Source organism: Xyrauchen texanus, chromosome 21, assembly GCF_025860055.1.
Source record: "Xyrauchen texanus isolate HMW12.3.18 chromosome 21, RBS_HiC_50CHRs, whole genome shotgun sequence".
Lineage (NCBI taxonomy): Eukaryota > Metazoa > Chordata > Actinopteri > Cypriniformes > Catostomidae > Xyrauchen > Xyrauchen texanus.
Window position 1 is genome coordinate 12,055,922 of NC_068296.1, and position 16,799 is coordinate 12,072,720.

The window sequence follows — 16,799 nt, forward strand, 5'->3', positions numbered from 1 at the left end:
ATCACCTTTATGAGTATCTGTTTTTCAAATCTCCACTCACCCTTCCTCCCATACAAATGGGAGACTGAGCAAAACACAACTGTGGCAAAGACTTGAATTGTTTTTTTTGTTTTTTCATCACAGGGTACGGTGAAATTGATTTTCAGGTGTGAAAAATGCTCAGCTGAGCCCTTGGCCGAAGGGACGTATGATGGGGGTTTAGGTGTCTGCCAAGGCGTGGATCGAACAGTGAATTGTTAAGCATTTGAAAATGGCCTCTTCCTGTTGGTCGGGAATGAATGGCAAGCTGTTAATTATTTTGTAAATAGGCTATTGTTTCCCTTGAAGGATTCAGATAGCTTTACCCCATACAAATAGACAATAAACATTAAGTTGTATATCCTCTTTTGCTATGCTAGGTAAAATCAATTATGAAAGTAATATATCAAGGAATATATTTTTTATAGAATAAAAAATGAAATAGATCTCCAAAAAAGGTAATTTTGCCTCAAAGTGATACTTGCCTATATCCAATGAGTATGTGTCAGCTGTACCAGCTACACAATGAAGATATGTATGTATACAGACCTTAGGAAAAACAACATGCAGATAAATGCTTAAAGATAAACATTTAAAATGTTTATCTTACTGTCCAGGAACATCAGGCTCCCTTGAGAGCATGTTCAAGTTTACCTTTTATATTATCATAATTGGATAGAACTGCAGCAGTGTTGCTTTGAGATAGAGAAAAACTGTCAGTAAGAATATTTAGCCTGCACCCACATGTGTAGAGTGGCAAGCCCAGTGGTACATTAGTGTCACTTCTCTCTGTGTGGCAGAACATGAGGTGGGCTCAACAGCAGTCTAATCACCTCTGTGTGGCAGAACATGAGGTGGGCCCAACAGCAGTCTAATCACTAGAGCAATGCTGCAATCTCAACTCCACAGCCCAGCGCCTGCAATCTCACCTCCACAGCCCAGTGCTTACTGTGGTACATCTGATCGATTAGGCCAGTGTGTGTATGTGTGTGTTTGTGTGTGTCTTCTCTAAAGTGCAAACTGCTCACACGTGAGTTTGAAAAATGTCATGAGGACTATGCGTGTGCTAGTGGTTATTATATCTATATTTGGACGTGCTTGTTTGGGACTGCTTGTGTGTAAGAATATGTGTTTGTGTGCTTCAGTGTCAAGCACCAATTAAATATAATACGTATTGAGGGCATAGCATGGTAGCTCCACTATGATAATGTGATGATCTGAAAAGGTGCTGGAGAAAGGGCACATTAAGTTACTTGAGCTTTGAGGACTTAAGAAAATATAAGCAATAATGGATCAATGCTTTGATCAATTGTAGCAATTACAGTTTAAAGAAGATTTAGCTGTGCCACACTAGCACTTTGCCTAGCATCATCACCCAGCATGCCACATTGCATCCTGAATGAAAAATTCATGAGGAGCCCTTTTATAGGGGATATATCAAGTGCCAAATTACAGAGGCACAGGATGACACACACACACACACACACACACACACCCATGTTGGTGTGGTTATCCTTATGAGGAATCTCCATAGACATAATTATATTTATGCTCTATGAACTATAGATTATATCCCCTAACCCTCACAAAAAACTTTTTACATTAAAAAAAAACAAAAAGTTTAGTATGTTTTTTAAGTGATTTGACCTGTGGGGACACTACAAATGTCATCATAAACCACATTCATATCATAAAACCCTTATAATTACCAGTTTGTAACTGAATCAAATGTCATCATAAACCAAACCCCCCACACACACACACACACACACACACACACACACACACACACACACACACACACACACACACACACACACACACACACACACACACTCACATATGCTTAAATACACTCAGGCTATCTTTCTATTTCTGTGCCAAATCCTTGTGTGCCACCTAACTACCTGCTGCCTTCAAAGGTAGCATAACTGAAATGGAACCTCATACGTTACTGATTTGGAAACCTCTACTTAAGCAGCATGTACACACAGTATATGTCATACAGATGTCTTTGGCTGCTATATTGCATTTTGTTGTTCCGGTGTCTTGCATTCTAATTGTTATAATGTAGTCTGTTACAAAATGTACACATGATGGCATAAACAAAATATAATGCATCATACTGTATTTTATAGGCTTGGGATTGATGCCTTTCTCACGCATCAATAATAGGAACATTTTCCCGATAGTTATTGATATATATCTGCATTTGTATTTTTTCAGATATAGTGTAACTAGGGCTGCTTTTTGCCCAGTTGTATTTGTCTCTATCTCTTCAAAAATATTTCTCAACACAACTTTGGTAAAGTGTGAGCTGCAGAGAAAACTAAAGGATTTGTCTGGCAGATGATATGGCGCATTCTAAAATAAAAAATAAAAACAATTACAAAACTTCTACAAATTTACACACACACACACACTGCCACTCTCTATGTCCGGAGGCTGCTCAAAATTCTAAAGCACCACATCTCGCATAGTTCTCCATTACATTTTGTGTTTGACAGCTTGAATTAAATCTATTCAAGGCTACATACAGAGAAACTGAATAATAATTTCTCATCGTTCAGTTTGCGCAGTTACAATAGTTACAATTCATACACTTACCTGCAAACTCATTGTCACTTTTTCATTCTTGAAGAAGTACAAAAACCTTTATAACATTTATGTGTATAGTGACTATATCTACAACTTAGTTTGGACTGTGCCTTGTCCCGCTGTACCCGTGACCATCTTCAGTAAATGTTATAATCACCCTCTTGTAGTCTACCAATGCTATTACACAAGACTACATTAAACAGAAGGCCAACTGACAGTGAATTGGAAAGCATGCAAATTAGACTTCTAATTGAAATGTTAGCTAATATAAATATATGTTGACGCCTCAAAAACATATCAATAAAATGTTGATCCGATCAATTATCGATATAATGACATGCCTAACATTTTGTCATTATGTGGAGACTCGCTGGTCAACTCAATGAAGAATGCTCAGGATGCTCTCTCTACTATTCCTTTAGGTTACCATAGTTATCTTAATAAGTATGCATCATTGTTTTTATTGTGGCTGACTGAACTGGTTGCAAAGTGAGTATGGCTTGACTGGAGATGCCATAATCATCACATTTTTAATACGCTGCATGAAGTTGAAAGTAGTTTTGAAGTTTATTTTCCATTCAGCTGCACTCCGTCTAGCTTTATGAATGGAAGAACTCTCCTAGTGTATGTGAGCTTCTTCAGCCCTGTCTGTGTGCCGTCACAGGCCTTGTGTGTGTGCACAACTCTAGAGTGTTGAGCGCTGTCTCTGCTCTGGACAGAAAGTCACAGTGTGCTCTGTTGGAGCTTGATGCTTTGATGATTCAGTAAAGGTACCGCCGAAAACCATGACAAAATCCATTTCAAAATTGAAAATGAAGCCCCTCTTTGACACGTTTCTTTTAGTTGGCACTGAATTTCAAATTGATTGAAATGTCATGTTCCGAACATTATTTGTCATCATTTTCATGATCGATCATTGCTGTCAGTTCAATACATACACACAAACATTGGGTAAAATAGCCTATTTATAATATGTTAAAATTTTATGTAATGGTAAATGGTCTGCACTTATATAGCTCCTTTTTAACCTTAGCGGTATTCAAAGCGCTTTACACTGCCTCTTATTCACCCACTCACTCACACACCAATGGTGGAAGAGCTGCCATGCAAGGCATTAGCCTGCCATTGGGAGCAACTTGGGGTTCAGTGTCTTCCCAAGGACACTTTGGCATGTGGAGTCCTGTGGGAATCGAACTGCCAACCTGCTCTACCACCTAAGCCACAGCTGCCCCATAATGACATATTTATTTCTGTATTGAATGAATTGCAAGTATGTTTGCAATTGACCTTTCTTATCCTCCATCTTGTTTGGATTTATTCGCTGAGCTTTTACAGTATTTAGGGATTGCCTAGTGCCTCTCCACAAAGGATACAACAAAAATGTGGCCCAATACAAGATATTCTAGCAGACATACTCATTATGTTCAAAAACAAGAGCATAATAATGCTGTCTACCCTTTGAAACAGCCTTCACAGAGCACCTATCTCATGATTGCCCACACAAACATTCTGAGACCTTCCCATGCTCTTTCCAAGTTAATTTCTATCTTCCTCCCCATATATCAGTTTCTCTCTCTTTCTTTCTTTCTTTCTTTATTTCTTTTAATGCTGTCCTGAGGCACCATGTCTGATTGCCTTGTGTTCTTTTGCACACAGATTAATCTTTGCACTCATAATACTGTGAACAATAAGTGCGGGCACCACACTATTCAGAAAGCAACTTTTGATCAGACCGAAGAGGCAGTACAGAGCCATTCTTAATTATTTTCGGAATATCACTCAGGACAGTCATTTTGAAGAGTATTAAAATTCTTCACAGATATTAGTTAATGCGCAAATTGATATAGAAGATAATGAAATCAGTAATAATTCACTACTGGGTGCATTCAAGGTTTAATAACTGTATAATTACTCTGATAAATTATAATTGATTTTATGTGTAAAGGATACTGGCTAAATTACTACTCATGCTTTCATAAGATTGAAGAAAGGACTTCAATTGAAGTTCAAAGATGCGAATGTGCAATTCTAAAGTACATTTTGCAGAGTGTTTACATAGCTTTTCTCCATAGGACGACAGTTCATAGTAAGGGTGTGCTAGTGTTGTCTATTAATTGACTAGTCATCCATCAACTGACTAGTCTCTTAGTGGTGTCAATTACTACCATTAATATTTTTTTAGCTGTGGTGGTTTTAATGGAATATGCATTTTCAAATTAATTAAGAGACTTCTTAGAGAGTGAATTTGCATGATGATAACTTGCTGTCAATAACGGTCAGCATCGTAAAACCCCCTGCAAGAAGTTCTGTCTCTTTAATGCTTTAGGTTTAGTCCTTTTATGTGCTGCTCTTACAGCAATCAAAGTGGTGAATCAACTGTATATTTCAAGATGATTATTGATGTTAAATCCTCTGCTGTGAGTAATTCTCCTGTTTTTGTGAGGTGCTGTGGAGAGATTAAAATGTTTTGATGATTTTGTCTGACACTGCTAAATCAAATAGTTTCAGTAAAAAAATAAAAATAAAAACAAAAAGGTTTAAACTGCTTGATGTCGTGAACAAGATTTGTACCCGCATTATCTGCAGTTCTGCGCTTTTGAATGTGCTGTGAGGATCACCATAAATCACTCTGGTAACATTGAAGCACATCATTCTGCATTCAGGATGCGCAAAAGCATTTTGTGCTGCTCTGTATTGGAGCCACAGCCTTTCTTAATTTGCTAGTTTTGTGCAATAAGATGTTATAGTTATGTAGCCAATTTATTTGTGTCCATATTCTGTATATCCCTCTGAATTGTGTCTAATACATTTACATTACATTTATCATTTATGCATTTGGCAGACGCTTTTATCCAAAGCGACTTACTGTGCACTTATTACAAGGATAATCCCCCCGGAGCAACCTGGAGTTAAGTGCCTTGCTCAAGGACACAATGGTGGTGGCCGTGGGGTTAGAACCTGTGACCTTCTGATTAACAGCCCTGTGCTTTAACCACTACGCCACCACCATTCTTCATGCCACCACCATTCTTCATATTTTCCCTAATAGGAGTCACAATAACATAACGGAGCCTAATTAAACATTATTCTGAACACTGACTACTCAACTAGTCATTCTAGACTAGTCAGTTAGGATAATGGATTTACACATCCGTCAAGCTTCAAAAAAAGCCTAATGAAACTAGCCCATTTGAGTGGTGCTTCATACAATAGTTTTGCAGGTTTTTTTATTTATTCATTTGAAAAAATTTATTCACTGATTATTTTCCCCACCTCCAAACATATGCAGGATTGAGAGAATTTTGGTCTGTTCATTGTATAAACTCAGAAGACTTGTAATATTGCGCATATGAATATGGGATGATATAGACAACTTTTACTATACTTCTATAGCGTTCGCCCTTTTTGGACCTTGACAGAAATATTTACTATGAACTACTGAAAACGGACGAACGGAATGGCATGCAATGACATTTGAAATGACACAAGGGTGGGTAAATAATTACATCATTTTCATTATTAGGTCAGGTATTCCTTTAAGAATGAAAGCCAAGATATGCTGGGGAAGAGAAGAGTAATAAATCAGATGAGTCATGTGGAATATCTTAGTGGAGAATGACAAGAGTCGGTACCGGAAAGTCTGTCAGAAGTCATCTGCCTAGAGTTTCGTGTCAGAGCGGTACCACAAAGAAGATGAAAGAGCAGTCCATTAGACTCTTCAGTCACTAAGCTCCTAGTAAATGAGTACCTTGTTCTATATTTGAGGTGAACTTTTAGGGCTTTTGAATTCTTTAAAAAGTGGTGAATGATGTTAGAGCAATTCATTGCAGATCTATTGCACTGTCATTATTTACTCTTGGGGGTTAGTTCCAAACCCATATGACTTTCTTTCTTCTGTGAAATGTTTTTAACAATTTGACTGGGTGAGTTAGTTAAACATGTCTAGTTCAGCCATCTAAATAAACAGAAAGGAACTTGGTGTCTTTCAAACTTGATGCTAATGTCACTGAATATAATTAGTTTATATTCCCTACAGCAGTATCTGTCAGGATTTTTACTGATTTGTTCCATTGCCAGAGATCATCAGGTTTGCAACTGAGACGTCCATGGCAGACGCTAAATATTTGCCAGAGCCGATCCACTTACAAGACATTTCACCACATGCTGACTTATGAAATGTATTGGAAAATCTCTCTTTTTATATAGACTGAAGTCATGTAGGAACATTATGTTGGTGATAAAAGGGTTTCTGCTTCCACTGAAATTGAATTATCTAATGGAAAATGAATAATTTTCATTGCAATTAAAACAGCATAATTAATAATGGGAATGATAGCATGAAAGTGCAGCACAATCCTGTAACATTTAAACTGTCCAGCTGGTAATAATGAATGCTGTTAATGCAATAGCTATTCATGACATGCTCGAAATAAGAAGGCCGTCATGGATGAGCAATACCATAAGCTTTTCTTTAGTAACCAAGAGCTGATGTAATCTCTTTAAATAATTAAATTTGTTATTCATTTGCACAATCAAACTATAAATAATACATATTTCTCATTGTATAGTTCTTGTAATCTTTAAGCTTAAAATATCATCATTATAATCCCCAGGGTAAGCAAATAGCCTACTATTCAAAATACTGTAACAATACAATACTGCAACAATACATGTCCCCAACACTTTTTGGCATGGATGAGAGAAAATCCTCTTGTGACAGGGTTGTATCTACAATACAGAGGCATTGCCAGGCAGGAGTTTTTTATTTAGCTTCTCTGCTGCTGATCCACACATCTACTAACTCACAATATCCCAAGACAGATAGTGACGATGTAAGGATGATGCCATTAAAGGTGCTGTAAGCGATTTTAGCTGTTCTAGAATTTCCACAAGAAGAGCCGTTGGATTGGCCACACCCTGTCTTTCCAAAACATACAACTCCAAAGATACCAAAACTGTTATGAACAAAATGGCATAAAAATTACATTGAGCCTCAATAATTCGACTGAAACTGCAATCCTATGAGAACGCGCAAAATGATTGACTGGCAGAAAGCATCAAAGGCTAGCACAGTCAATGAGACTGGTGAGATTTATCAGGACACTTATTACTTTAATATCTTTCAAGGAGTAGGAACATTTATTCCATACCTTTCCATGAAAGAAATCACTCACAGCACCTTATGTCAAATTAAGTATTTGATATATTTGACATTTATTAAATTAAAACATGGAGAACAAGACTAGTTATCACACAAGGATGTTGCCACAAGGGTTGTATCTCAGAAACAGTTTGGAGATATAATGTGTGTTTTCTCTAGCAGTGGTTTTATTTATTGGTTTCAATAAATTCTACCCAATGATTTCACTATCATTATAATTTTGTTATAGCTCCTGGGTAAACAATCGATTGAAATCAAACCATGCTGGCATGTATTAAGGCAAAGGTCAGCAATAAAAAAATTTTGATTTTTACCAAAAGGTTCAAATCTGTTCTTAGGACAAAGCTATTTTTAATCAAAGTCAGGTCAGGGGATGTTTTCGATTTTTTATCGGGGCAGGTTTTCATATGTGTTTTAAATGTCATATATGTATACAATTTGTCAATTTTAATTTATGCTGGTCAAAATAATGTTATTATATTTTTGTATGTTACCTTTTAAATTTTTGTTGTTACATCCCATCACCCCATTGAAAAATGAGAAAACGATTGTTAAAATAAATTGATTTATGTAACATTACATGATATATTATTATTTACATGATGTGAAAACAGGTCCACCTGTAACAACCACCAACACACACACAGACACACACACACACTTCAATATGGTTTCCATGTGGCACCTTACTTAGTTGCAACTTCACAATAATTTTAGTATTGGTTCAACTATACAATTCCCCAACTTTCACTCTCTCTAAACAAAAATTGATAAATCAATAAACCACTTTTAAGTTTACTTGAGCAAGACAACAATGGGATATGTTTTAGCTCTGGTCTGTCACTTTCTACACTTTCTAGTAGAATGTCCTTGATCAAACTAGTAATTCTAGATGTTTGGCGCTATATCTTGATGCTGCACAGTGGGAATGCTGCCCTCTGCACACAAGGCTGCTCAAACATGTCCAGGTTAAGTAGGTCCATTAACGCAACCCAGCAATGACAAGGCACTTTGACCTTGGCCAGAGAGGTTTCTAAGAGCAATGAAGCCTAGAACAGCATGCAGTTACTTTTAATGAGCTGAAACAATATTTATTGATTCATTAGATACATACATACATACATACATACATACATACATACATACATACAGTAAACAAGTCAAAACCATTTAATGTTTAAAACATTTGTACTTAACGGCACATGTCCACATCAGATTCTACAAATTGCTTTCTCATCTAATGACTATTTCTGTAACCTAATGGATTTCATAATGGAATGGCTGTAATGTCACCTAAAAATTATCCATAACACTCCACCCTGTCCCATTGTAATGTAAATCTGTTTTCAATAGTTTGTGTACATTGTGCAATAATTTTTATTTCATACACCAACTTCCATTTGGAGAGAAAAATCCACTTTAATTCCAAGGCTTTCCCTCACACTTAAGGCTTATTATTGAAGTCTGGAAATGCGTACTGATTCTTTGATAATATGGTATGTGAATTTAAGCTATTCTTAAGATTATAATTAAGGATTCTCAGGCTCCCTTTCAAATAACAGCTCAACCAAGACGTGATGGAACCATTTCTGACTCATAATAGCCATTATAATACTCTGCTAAAGACATTTACGACATTGACAGACACTTTTATCCAAAGCAACTTGCAATGCATTTAAGCTATATATTTAATCAGTACATGCATAACATGGGGATCAAGCCTTGACCTCAGCTTTGGAATCATACCCTACTAGTTGTGCTACAGGAACACTAATCTAAGATTAATCTTAATATTCAAACCATCACTGTCACAGGAATCATGTTCATGGCTGTTGTCATAGTCACCTTTAACATCATCATAAATTATCATTGTCATTTCATTGTATCTGACATCATTACACTTGTAAAGCCCATGCTCTCTGCTCGACAGCCAACCCTGCTAAATTTTTATGAATTTTGAAATATGAATAATATCTAATAGAGCATGTGCAAATAAATCAAGTGGCCTTTTGTTATATGAGCTAGAGATTAAGAGAGTAAGAAAAAGAGCAAACGATAAAGGCACAGGAATCAACACTGTCTCTTAAGAGCTACCCTGTGGTATTTGGGTAACAGGTTAGTGGGACCAAAGAAAGGCACTTAACAAACCCTTAGGCATTTGAAGCATTTCCACACTGAGACAGGAAGTGAGGTAATCAAATGCTGAGAATAAGATTGATCGTCTATTTACGGCAAACGTTCCTGTGGGAAAAGGCTGTTCCGGTATGTTGTATTTTGGTTGGAAGCGCAGTCCTTCACTAGCAACCCTGTAGGGATGAGCTGAAGCTCTTTGACTAAGAAGCAATAAGAATGATGCATACATGATGGATGATGTTCCAAAACATTATGCGTCCATGCAGATAATGTTATACATGATACTGCATAAGTAAAAGCCATTAAAGAGCATGTGAAATCATAAATGAATGTTTATTTCTGTTAGATTTCAGGCCATCTATATTATATCTAGTGCATTGTTTTCCAATCCAGGTCCTGGAGTACCCCCCAACAACAGACATTTTGGATGTCTGCCTAATCTTACACACCTAAATCAACTCACCATAGTTAGTAGGGTCTCCATGACCTTATTTGGGATTTTCAAATAAGGGAGACATGCATTTTGAGTGTACTTCAGGACAGGATTGGGAAAAACTGTGCCAGTGTACTTCTAAAAGTTGACAAGCTAACTTTTAGCAGGGATTCAAATTCTCTTCTGGGAAAACTGACCAAATGTTAAATTTGTTTTACTAATCTTGCCCTCATGGGCTCATCCACATTTGTGTCTTATAAAATTCTCTCTAGAATGAGAAAGTCCTCCCCCTAATACCACCTGATAATGTGATGTTTAGTGTATTAAATTTGTAAACATTGTCCAACAGAAGCATGTGGATCCATAGTGCCGATACTTCACAGATTTGCAATGACTGTCTTTATATAGTGCCTCACCCATCAAAGTTTAAGGAGTAGGTAGATGACATACAGCGATGGTATATAACTACTTTGAGTTGTTATGACAGACAACAACTGCAGCAATTATGCCTAAACTCATATTAATTCCAACTAACAATATTTTAAGTTGTAGTTCTGCATCTGGATCGCTCTGTTTAAATATCTTTTACATTGCTTCTTTTAGAGACCAGAATCGTAAAACAGTCCAGCGACAATCATGGCAGAGCCCAGTGGTTGGTCAGGGAAACTGTTGATAGCAAGTAATATAAAATGCATAGTGCTGGTCCTGGATGTGTATTAGCCAATAGTGTTACTATATTTGTTGACATTTACTGATTTAAAAAAAAAAGAATCTTTATATTAAACAATATTTTGTGTCCTTAATATTTGTATTATGTGGTAACCGTTTTATAAAAGTAGTGTCATTTAAAGTTAATTTATGTAGTTCATGCTTTAAGGCACTAACTTAAGTATTAACTTTCAAATCACATTTATGATTGTTAGCGAGTTAGCTAATACATCAATTTGTGTAGTAATATTTGTTTACACAAAATAAAAGATGTCCCTATTGTAAACTTATCCTTACTAAAAATCCTTATACTGTAAGGCTCATTCAACATCTTCTAAGGCAGCTGATATCAACTGTCCTCTTGATTGACTATACAGCTATGTGAGAGGATGGATTCGAACTGTCTCTGCAAATATACCTGTCTATCACATAACCCCATTCTCAGCCACTTACTGAAGCATGATACATTAATAAACATCTCACTTTCACCAACAATCAGTCCATGTACATCACCATGATTTTTCAACCATGATATATATCAACAGGAGGTGCAGTAAACATCATCTATAAGCACAGAGAATAACCATATGCAACCAATCACTCTACTACCAAACAAAATGAGATGTTCGGGAGTGCGAGCAGAGATCTTCATTATGCCACTTTTGTTTTGCAAAGCATGGGAAGATTGACCCTTTATTTTCTTGTTTACCACTATCATTTCACAAACGTATTGCTTTCCGTAAACATTTATAACTCAATATGATGTATGAATAATACACACAGTAAATCAGGCTCTGCTGTGAACATAGTCTAATGTGATATTCTCTGCATTATTCAAAATGTGTTTTGTGCATTTGTTGAGCAAACTCGTATGTGACTTAAATTTCTGTGTCAAAGAGCCAATCATATTTAATCATGCAGTAATGCTCATAAAGCTAATGTAATATTGCCTTTGCCCTCTCTACGATGATTTCAGCACATTAACTTCAAACACATCATTAAATTTTAATAAAAAGACCTAAATGAGTATATCTTGTTAGAGCGTGGGCAATTCATGCATGCCTATGCTTTATGTATTCAGATCACAGAGGCGGATAGAGAATGACAAACTAAGCATGGGTTAAGCACTGCTATTTCAAGGAGAAGAGCAAAGCAATGTAAAAAAAAAAAAAAAACACTAGCTTAACCAATTCCTTCTCATTGTTCTTGTCACTTTTTAGAGAGCAGAAAGGAGCTTCCCCAAGGCAGAGTACATATATGAAGTGCAGAGGTACACTGTGGTAAAAGAAAAGGAAGTTAAAACTAGTGGGGAGAGAATGAGAGATACTGTATTGACTATAAAGGTTTGAATGGATGGATGGGCAGGTGAAAGATTGGTTGTAAGTAGCACTTACCAGATGCCAAAATACCTTTTATTTGTTGTCAAAAATGCTTGTACTTTGGTACCAAGCAGATACAAAAACAAAATCTATAGTCCCAAGTAATGAAACAGTTTGGTAGCTAAGAACTTCCTGAATGACAGGCGGCTGTTTTCAACACTCACATACGTATTTGCTTGTGTGCTTTGTAAAGAGTGCTCATGCCAAGCGGTAACAGTATGTGTAAATTTGGGATTAAATTGGTTAACACACACTTTCACACATATTTGCTATTTGGTGGGGAGGGGAAAGGAATAACATCCAAATTCTGCAAGATTTTCAGATTCCTATGATCAAATGGGCCTTAACAGCAAGCGTGGTCTAAACATCACATTTAACATTCTTGCACTTCAGGAAAACTTAGAGATGAAGGAAAAGAGAGAGATTGAAACTGACTGTAGTAATGGAGAGAATAATAAATAAAGCTTGATGAGTGTAAGGCAACAAGATCAGAGTTGGGTATGGACACATAAAGAGATTAATGAACTTGAATCAGAAGCTTGAAGCAGCCATTATACTTTTGGCAAGCTGTCTCACTTTGGCTTTTGAGGCCATGAGGTGAGAAATGAGAAGGGATGTTTGGAAAAAATGACATTTCTGAGTCATGTTTCACATCTCAGGTTGGAAAATACAGCTTGTGGGTGTCAAGATGAGTGATTCTGTGAAAATAGGTGCATTCACAAAGCTGAAGTCTCAGAAATGTAATAACAAAGTTGCATCATTATTTTAAATAAACTGTCTTTGACTCACATCTAAAGTACAGATCCACAGCTGTCTTCATGTTGTAGTAACCCAGCTGCACACAAGACCACACACACACTCACACACACACACACACACACACACTCACTACACACACACACACACACTCACTCACTCACACACACTCACTCACACACACACATACACACTTATGTAGCCCTAGAGAATGCGTGGTTGCATAAATAGGATTGCCGGACAGCACCAGGCACAACAGAGGCATAATAGCAGACATACTTCGCCTGAGGGTTGCCAGATTCAGAGTAATAGACTCCCACCATCTAATTCCCAGAGAGCTGACATAGTGGCCATGTCATGTTGAGGGAACTGATTGACTACAGAGAGCGAGAGAGAGCAAAATATAAGGGGGAGTACCTACCCTTCAATCCATTTCTCACACTCTCTCGTTTATTTCTTGCTCCAAAAAACACAGGTCTTATTTTGTAAAATTAAATCTTGCAGAAATGACAACAAATTCTGGCAGCAAACTATACAAATAGGTGAAAAACAGAGGTAAATCATTTTTGGATAGCTTTATCTTAGCTTCTTCTTTGATCTCAAATTATGACAGACAGACAGACAGACAGGTGCCAAAAACAAAAAGCATTTAGTGAATGGCGGAAAAGCCTTGTTGATGAGAGATATCAACAGAGAATGGCCAGACTGGTTCGAGCTGACAGAAAGGCAACGGTAACTCGGATAAACACTCTGTACAATTGTAGTGAGCAGAACAGCATCTCAGAATGCACAACACATCGAAACTTTAGGTGAATGGGTTACAACAGCAGAAGACCACGTCGAGTTCCACTTATGTCAGCCAAGAACAAAAAGCTGAGACTGCAGTGGGCATAGGCTCACAAAAGTTGTACAGACGAAGACTGGAAAAACATAGCAAATCATCAGAAAATGTGTGATGCATATGTCAACATGGACCAGAATCTTGAGGGAATTTTTTCATCATCTTATGGAATCCATGACAGGAAGAGTTGATGCTGTTTTTAAAACAAAGGGAGGCTCTATCCAGTTTTAGTATAGTGTTCCTTATAAAGTGCTCAGTGTATATCTGTGTATAAATCTCTCTCTCTCTCTCTCTCTCTCTCTCTCTCTCTCTGTGTGTGTGTGTGTGTGTTTTACTTTGTGTTGACTTTGACTACTTGCAAATATTAGGTCACTTAAAAAAAAGATTTACAGTGCACATGACTAAACTGGGAAGAAATGATCCTTAACTTTCCTGAACTGAAATAAAACCTAAAGGGAAACAGATGAAATATTAAAGTGACTAAAATGTAATATTACTATGACTATACTGAATATTTGCTTTAACAGAGAGCCTTGAATTTGTTTTTTGTTTATTTATTTGTTTACAGATAAAATGAAAAGGTAAGACAGTTACAATCTTGCAATCACACATATACACACACAAGGGGCAGTAATTCTACACATGTCCACAGGATCCCTAACATGCACTAGGTGTGGCATGCAGTGGCATTCCAATTATTGGACATGATCAGCCAGTGATCAGCCTGCCAAAAGATACTAATCAACTCTCATATATTTTTGTTCATATCCAATAACAGTAGCAACATTGGTGATTCTCCTTGCAAGGCTATCTATTTTTGGATGAGAAGTATAGCAGCACTGGGATGCACCCCAGCAATGCTGTCCGTCACATGGAAACAGAGAAAACCAGTGCAAGTTCATGGTCATAGCTCCTAAGAATATAACATTTCTGTCAAATTTGACCTTCAATTTAATACATGGCTTCCTTTTCTTCTCTCTTTCTCACTTTCATCTATTTCTCTTTCAATCTGTGTGTGTTAGTCAAAGTGTGTGAGACTGTGAATAAAAAAAAAAAAACTACATGAGACTGTGAATAAAAAAGTACAGTCTAATAGATGAATTGACATTGTCTCCTTCCTGGAGCCCGTTTCAAATATTTAACATTTCCTCAAGCCTCTTGATAGTTATCATTCTTGACAAATGTTTGTCAGTCAGTTGACACTCTCTGAATATACCATCGTGCATATTCTTAAACATTTCAATGAAACCATTTGGAAATAAAATTCAGACCCCCAGCTGGAGGAAGACATCCCCTCGCCCCTCCTACGGTACATGATGCTGTCCATGGTCCTGAATCCCGTAATTTTCATTAAACTACTCTCTTCTCGGTATTACAGTCCGAGATTTCAAAGAATTCATCAAGAGACTTAAGCGAAAACCTTTTATAAATAGAAAACTAATCCCCTTGGCGGAAATCACATTTAACATAAATATAAACAGAACGAAGAACAAAGCGTTCTAAAATAATGGCACGAGCAAAACCGCCTCATCATTTTCCTTTTGAGCGATTCAGACACGCACCAGATCAATTATATCAATCGAATCGTATTTTTCTTCCATCCTTTCAAAACCAGACAGCTCTAGCATAGTGCTTATCCATTACCCTTTTAAAAGGTCACAAACAAACTGAACGAAAGTCTTGTTTTGAATAATACACTGTTTAGACCACGCGTACACATCCAGCCCACATTATATGCTAAATTTGGAAAGGTTTAGCCTACCTTGTGTTTGGTCACAGGATCGAACCCCCGTTGTGTTTAACTTTGCGCTTCAGACAGGTCCGATCCTATGGCACTCAGAGCGCTCGCAGGAACTCTCCGTTGAGTTGATAGCTGAAGAAGATCATCGCGCGTCTTTGCAGACATACGCGCATCCGGACCAAAGACACCGAGTCTAGCACATCCACGGGTTCCTATCACGACAGCTGTGCAAGAGCGTTTTTCCCTGGACTGATGTCGAGCTCTGATGCATTGCCTTCGTTCTCTTGAATGCCGGTTTATTACGCTGGCACGGTGTCCTTTACCAGTATCCACATAATCGATCTATCGAACAATTTATATGGCAGTCAGTCAGCTGAAAATAGAGCTATATAACACGAAATGTTTGTGCGACATATTTCTGCACAAATTGATTCACTAAGTGATTCAGTACGCACACCATTTAATCCATGCAAAAACCAGAAGTCATCGTCTTTGCTCCAATAAATCCAAACATAGTAATATCCTATAGTTACATGCCACCGTCTGCTAATTAATTATCCCATGTGGTGAAAGTCATTCCGACAAGAGAATGTTTTTTTCTCCAGACGTAAGTATCAGGTTCTTCGCCTTCTGCATATATTCTAAATGACGGACTGTCAAAGAGACGTAGTGTGTCTCCGCGCGCCCGCTGCAGCTCAGCCGCCGGTAAATGGGAGTGGCGAGGAGAAACGCGGAGCGCGGTTCCTCACGGTACGTCCTATCTTTTTCAGTCCCCTCGGCCCACACTGTAGACACGCCTCGCACTGACCACTGACAGTTGGTAGAGGGATCCTGTTATTTTGCCATAATATTGCAGTAAGAGATTTCAAGTGGTCTCTTGTAGCAAAGCATAGGCTGTGGCATGAAATGTGCGTGTGTGAGAGTGTGTGTGTGTGTGTGTGTGGGGGGGGGGGGGTTAAAGGGGCGGATGGGACTGTAAAGGTGTGGGGGGTGTTCTGGAGGGTGATTTTGCATTGAAATGAGTGCAAATA

At 37.5% G+C, this 16,799-nt stretch overlaps 1 protein-coding gene across 1 annotated transcript in view; it reads right to left on the bottom strand.

Moving 5' to 3' along the window:
* si:cabz01090165.1 (uncharacterized protein LOC100333421 homolog) overlaps window positions 1–16,596 on the bottom strand; it is a 220,291-nt gene extending 203,695 nt beyond the window's left edge. The window contains exon 1 of the mRNA XM_052152996.1: window positions 15,790–16,596. The gene's annotated coding sequence lies outside the window, so the exon portion shown is untranslated. The remainder of the gene's footprint in view (window positions 1–15,789) is intronic.
* Window positions 16,597–16,799: the final 203 nt, after the last annotated feature.